The following is a 6,024-nucleotide window of genomic DNA, read 5'->3' as shown; positions in this document are numbered from 1 at the left end:
ATGTGCTTCATCATTCCAATAGATTCAAAGTCTGTTGCAACTGCGAAGACATCAAATTTCAGGAAGTATCGGCGTTACAGGGAAGATACCAGCATGCATTGTGGACTGGCTGACGGACAGGAGGCAGCAGTGGCTGGCTGCCAGGAATTAGTGGTGTTCCTCAGAGGTCAGTATTGGAAACGCTACTTTTCCAACTTCTGTCAATGATTTGGATAATGGAATTGATGGCTTTGTGGCAAGATTTTCAGATGATACAATGATAGCAGGAGGAGTAGGTACTGCCAGGGAAGCAATGCGATTACAGCAAAACTTAGACAAACTACAAGAGTGGGCAAAAATGTGGCTGCTGGAATACAGTGTGGAGAAAAGAATGGTCATCATTTTTGTAAAAGGAACAATAGTGTGGACTGTTATCAAAATGGATAAAAATTCAAACTTCAGGATGCAGATGAACGTAGAAGTCCCCATGCAAGACTTGCAGAAGGTTAAGCTACAGGCTGAGTTTGTGGTAAAGAAGGAAAATGCAATGCCAGCATTTACTTCAGGTGGAACATGATAAAAAAGCAAGGAGATAATGCTGAGCCTTTATGAGTCAGTTGTTAGGCCGCACTTGGAGTGACGTCATCATCTATGAGCCCCAGATCTCAGAAAGGATCTGTTGTTATTGGAGAGAGTCAAGAGGACATTCACGAGAATGATCCCTGGAAGAACTGGGTTGGCTTATGGAGAGCGTTATGCAGTTTTGGGTCTGTATTCACGGGAATTTAGAAGCATACACGGGGATCTCACTGAAACCTAACGAATTTTGAAAGGACGAGATAGGGTGGATGTGGAGGGGATGTTTCCTATAGTGGGGGTACCCAGACGAGGACATATCCTCAAATTTGATGGATCACCTTTTGGAACAGAAGCAAATGGGATTTTCTTTAACTAGGGAGTAGCGCGTCTGTGAGAGCTCTGCCACAGACTGAGGTGGAAGCCAAGTCCGTGGGTGTATTTAAGGAGGAAGTTCATCGTTTCCTAATGTGAACAGGGCATCGAAGGATGTGGTGAGAAGGCAGGTTTATAGAGTTGTGTGGGATCCGGGGTCAGCCACGATGAAATGGCGAAGCAGACACGATGGGCTGAAGGGCCTAATTATGCTGATGGTCTTATGGTCTAAAGATCGCGTCAGAGTGAATTATTGAAATTGTTCAACACTCAAGTTCAATTTAAAGCTGAAGTGCAGATATATTCGTATTGTTCTGTATGCATGTATTCAGCTAAACGAAACAGGGACCAAGGTGCAAATCACAGAACATATATCACGTACAGCACGTAAAATAATATTAAAGCAATATTAACAGGTAGAATATGCTGTAGTTATGAAAGTTGACATAAAGTGCATATACGACATGTAGTTTGCTACGGATAAATCCCTGCAGCAGCAGACAGAACAAACCAGGCCGACTCAGAGAAACGTTTCAGACTAAAGGAATTTATTTATACGCGATATCACGGAGAGCCTCTTTACCGAAGAGCCGTGCTTGGGGGCTTTGTTTGTCTGGCAGACCCGCTTCATTATATGGACGCAGAGTACGTGACTAAAAGCACTTAACAGGAGCATTGCTTGACTTTGAACTTAGGGGTAGATTTCAACAAACAACGTGACTTTGATCTCAGAACTTGATTGCAACAAACGAGAGCTTTACGTAGATGCGGGGCCGCAGCATCTTTCTTGAATGACTTCAGTGAATTCCAAGACCTGCAAGAAATTTAGATAAATTTTAAGAGCATTCAGAAGCGATTAGGTTAACCCCTACATACCCAAAGAGTCTTAAATTCTTCCACAATTCCCTCGTTGTTGATGCTTTCAGATCAACACTCCTCATGAGGTATTTCCTCGTCTTCCTCACAGGTGGCTCAGATCCCTCCGGAAAGGGTATGTCGCTTAATGCGCATTCCCCTCATCATCTGGTGTATCATAGGCTCTTTTCATTAACTGGTCACAATACAATCACAATGCTCCAAATACACAGCACCCTAAAACACATATCATTACCACTATAATTATACCATGGGTAATCCAGCTTGCCCAGTCAGAAAACCATCCCTCTATTATTTCCCACCATTTCGTTTCTGAAACAAAATAATTAAACTGTTTCCCTATCTTCCTAATCTCCTTAATCTTTCCCCTGATGTGTTGACTGAGGTCAGTTATGTTTTCTGAGGCATCGGGAATAAAAGTACAACATTCCTGCCCTACCGCGGCGCTTGTCCCTCCTTTTTCGGCTCAGGCTAAGTCCAGGGCATTTCTCTTTTGCAAGGCTACCATTCTAAGGGCAACTACCTCTGTTGTTAGGTCTTTCAGTTGCGTCTGCAGGTCAGTGAGGGGCATCGGCCAATTTCTCTACAGCGGTTGCCATATTAATAATTACTCGCGAATTTCGGGCCACATCATATGAGGGAAATGCTATCAACCAAAGCCTTTCACTTACACTTATCCCTCGCTTACTTCGCCTTCAAAAAGGATTTTGCGATATATCTTCCACAGGATGCATGGAGGGCAGTATATAGACCAGATTACAGCAGCCCGTCCAATTTCCTGCGGACACATTCCCACTTCCGCCTGACGGCCCTGGATGCCAAGGATGAGCTCTTTCCCCACATCCCCAGTAAGTCCCATTTGGAGTGTGCCGAGCAGGACCCATCCTCCGTTCGGTACAAGAGCTATTACCCAAAAATGTCCCATTTCCCCCGCCGTATTACAATGTCAAATCCCATTTACAGTTTTCTGTGCATTTACTAACTCGAAGGAGGACATCCCTTTTCCCTCCGTCGGGGTAAGGAGGTACCATCAACTGAAACAGGTACATCCACAATCCCCTTCACTGTCATCACTGCCAATCTCTCGTTCTAAAGCTGGAACAGGATGTGGTAAATAGGTTCACACGTTGCACAGAGAGCATTTCGTTTCCGCACATGGGGACCCCTTCCCGGGACATTCACTGGGCGACATGCGGATGTATCTGAACACACACCCATAAAAACATCTGGCTTGTCAGCTTCATGCTTTCTTGTATTTTTACACACACCCAACAGAGTCCAACTCTTCACCACAATGACTGGCATAAGTGTGACATAAAGACAAAGATGTATTTCCAGACAAGGCCACACTGACTCCCCGCATTATCAGTCCCCATAAAAACATCTGACTAGTCAGCTTCAAGCTTTCTTGTCTTCCAACTCCTGGTGCCGTTTGCACCTCGTTGCATAAATCCATTCTCCTTTTCCTTCAATCTTCACCGCGGTACGGGTCCGCTTTTTCTGGCGGACCGAGGGTAGGTGTTCAGCGAAAGCAGGTTCTCCCAGTGGCCACACATTTTAATTCCACGTCCCATTCCCGTTCTGATATGTCTATCCATGGCCTGCTCTGCTGTCAAGATGAATCCACACAGGTTGGAGGAATAACACCTTATATACCGGCTGGGTAGCCTCCAACCAGCTGGCACGAACATTGACTTCTCTAACTTCTGTTAATGCCCCTCCTCCCCTTCTTACCCCATCCCTGACATATTTAGCTGTTGTTGTTGTTTTTTTTCTCTCTCTCTTTGCCCATCACTCTGCCTGTTTTCCATCTGCCTCTGGTGCTCCCCCCCCCCCACTTTCTTACTCATGAGGCCTCCCGTCCCTTGATCCTTTCCCTTCTTCAGCACTGTATCACTTTTGCTAATCACCTTTCCAGCTCTTAGCTTCATCCCAGCCCTTCCGGTCTTCTCCTATCATTTCGCATTTCCCCCCTCCCCCCACTACTTTCAAATCTCAGTATCTTTCCTTTCAGTTAGTCCTGACGAAGGGTCTCTGCCCGATACACCGACAGTGCCTCTCCCTATAGATGCTCCCTGGCCTGCTGTGTTCCACCAGCATCTTGTGTGTGACTGTCAATATACTACCCATCTGTTCCGTAACGTCCAAAGGCGAGGTGTTATTTTCCAACTGGACTCCACTGATACCCCAGGATACATTTTCACTGATAACTTTTCAGTGGCATATATTTCAAACATTTCACTTCCACCGTGGGGATCCCGGAGTAAAGCATCACTGGTAATTACGTTGCCGAAATGTTAAACAATATAATTGTGGCTGGTTTGATCAGAATGTCCGGCCGTAAGACTTTAATAAGGTGATAAAGTTAAGAGTGTAACTGGAGAAAGATCGGGAGTTATTTCGGAGTAACTCTACACGGGCTGCGCGTTGAATCAGGGGCGGAGCGTATTCCGAGATAAGTATTTATTCCTGACGTTGACGTTACGGATGAACCTCCACGGCCAGTTACTGACCCTTATGCAGGCGCGGAATATTTCGCCCACGTTTTAATTTTACATGGAATCACAACCACTTCAATATATTGAAATGGACCGTGATCCCAACTCTGTACCGATATGAGATCTCCCACCATCACCTCGTCTCAAAACTAAAAGGTACCCAGTTTTCCTGTTCTACATTACCGTCATTATATAGGGAGATTTTTACCACACTTTTCGACATTCCCGCAGAACTACGATGTCAGAGTTGTGATCAATTCTTCCTCCTTGGACCTTTAACAGGAATGGAATGAGCGATACCAGTGGTAAGATACTTGACTTCTGTCTGCGCTGCAATATCACCGGAAGATCACAGATTGAAAGTTTTAGGTGTTGATGTTACCAACTGTTTCCACAGTTGTAACTGTACTGAGCACAAATATTTGCGCGTCTGACGTGTGGTTGCTGTGGTGCTGCTCGCGACAGAGAAAACAAAGAGAAGCAGAGAGATTGAATGCATGTGAGAGAAAGAAATAGAGAGAGATGGGGAGAAGCAGACTGAAAAGGTGGAACCTAGAATACTGTGGTGGAGAATTTGAACGGAGAGTCTGTATGGTGAGACGAGGACGGAATGGAATACAGGGGTGTGGAAAACGAAAGCGATTTGATATTTTAAAGTAGGTTTGAAATTTTGCAGCACAAGGTTATTTCTGATGCTTCTCTGGATGGGAACATTTGAGGTGTGAGCTTCGTTGAAACCACAATGCATCCTCATGCGACAATACATGACAATAGGGTTGAAGGCTGATTCCCCCGTTACGCAGTGTACGTTATCCACGAACCTCCTTAGGTTTAAATCCCTTTATGGTCTCCTGTCAATTAAATATAATTTCTATTAATTCTTCTTGCTTTAATTTACCTTTGCCAGGTTTGAAATACAATGCGCTACTGCAAGAAAAGAGAATGTTCATTATTTTTACACCTGGATGCACATGACAGTAAACTTGAACACAAACTGAAAAGTTGAGTCTCAAGTTCATTTGAAGCACTGAAGCCCAAACGATGTTTCTGCCCAGGATTGAACTGGGGACCCTTCGCGTGTAAAGCGAACGTGATAACCACTACACCACAGAAACCGTGCAAAGCGCTCAATGCTTTGCGCTCTTGAGCAATGACCCGAGACATCGCCTCCCCGCCCTGCTCTGAAGTACAGCAATAAGTACAAATCATTGCCCACTGTTCCTTTCCGTTCTCAGTAACACGTATTATTAGTTTAGGAACTTATTCCCTGGAGTATGGGTATAGGTAGAGTGTTACAGGGATGTGGCAGTGGAACGAACCCAAGTGCTGAACACGGGTGTAGAATGGGTGGCAAGGGAGTCATTACCTGGAGTCTTGGTTTTCGTAGAGGATTCAGGAAAGATGCTGGATTTGTAACTGATCTTCCTAAGAACCATGGCACGAGATTACTCGTACACGAGTCGACCAGCGAACTGGCAGCTCCTAGTTGTGGTCACAGGATATTTACACTGCATTTGCTGATGGAAAGCAGGTGTTGGTATTTAGTGGAAAATGGGAATGATTGGGAAATAAACGACGTGTTTGAGGCCCAATTCCGGAGGAAGAGAACCAGGAACGAGAAGGGATCGTGGCAGTAATCCCCCGCCACACGATGGGAGGCTCCGTGCGATCCTCCAGGCCTGTCTGAATTGTCCCGATGAAAGTCCTGGATGAGGGAACG

At 45.2% G+C, this 6,024-nt stretch overlaps 1 non-coding gene across 1 annotated transcript; it reads right to left on the bottom strand.

The window, feature by feature from the left end:
• Positions 1-5,346: 5,346 nt before the first annotated feature.
• trnav-uac (transfer RNA valine (anticodon UAC)) lies at positions 5,347-5,419 on the bottom strand. Its single transcript has one exon. It is a non-coding gene; the product is annotated as a tRNA-Val (tRNA).
• Between the last annotated feature and the right edge of the window lie 605 nt (positions 5,420-6,024).

The sequence above is a fragment of the Hypanus sabinus genome, unplaced genomic scaffold (genome assembly GCF_030144855.1).
Source record: "Hypanus sabinus isolate sHypSab1 unplaced genomic scaffold, sHypSab1.hap1 scaffold_1509, whole genome shotgun sequence".
Classification (NCBI taxonomy): Eukaryota; Metazoa; Chordata; class Chondrichthyes; order Myliobatiformes; family Dasyatidae; genus Hypanus; species Hypanus sabinus.
Note: the sequence above shows the minus strand (reverse complement) of the source record. Positions and strands in the feature narration are given on the sequence as shown.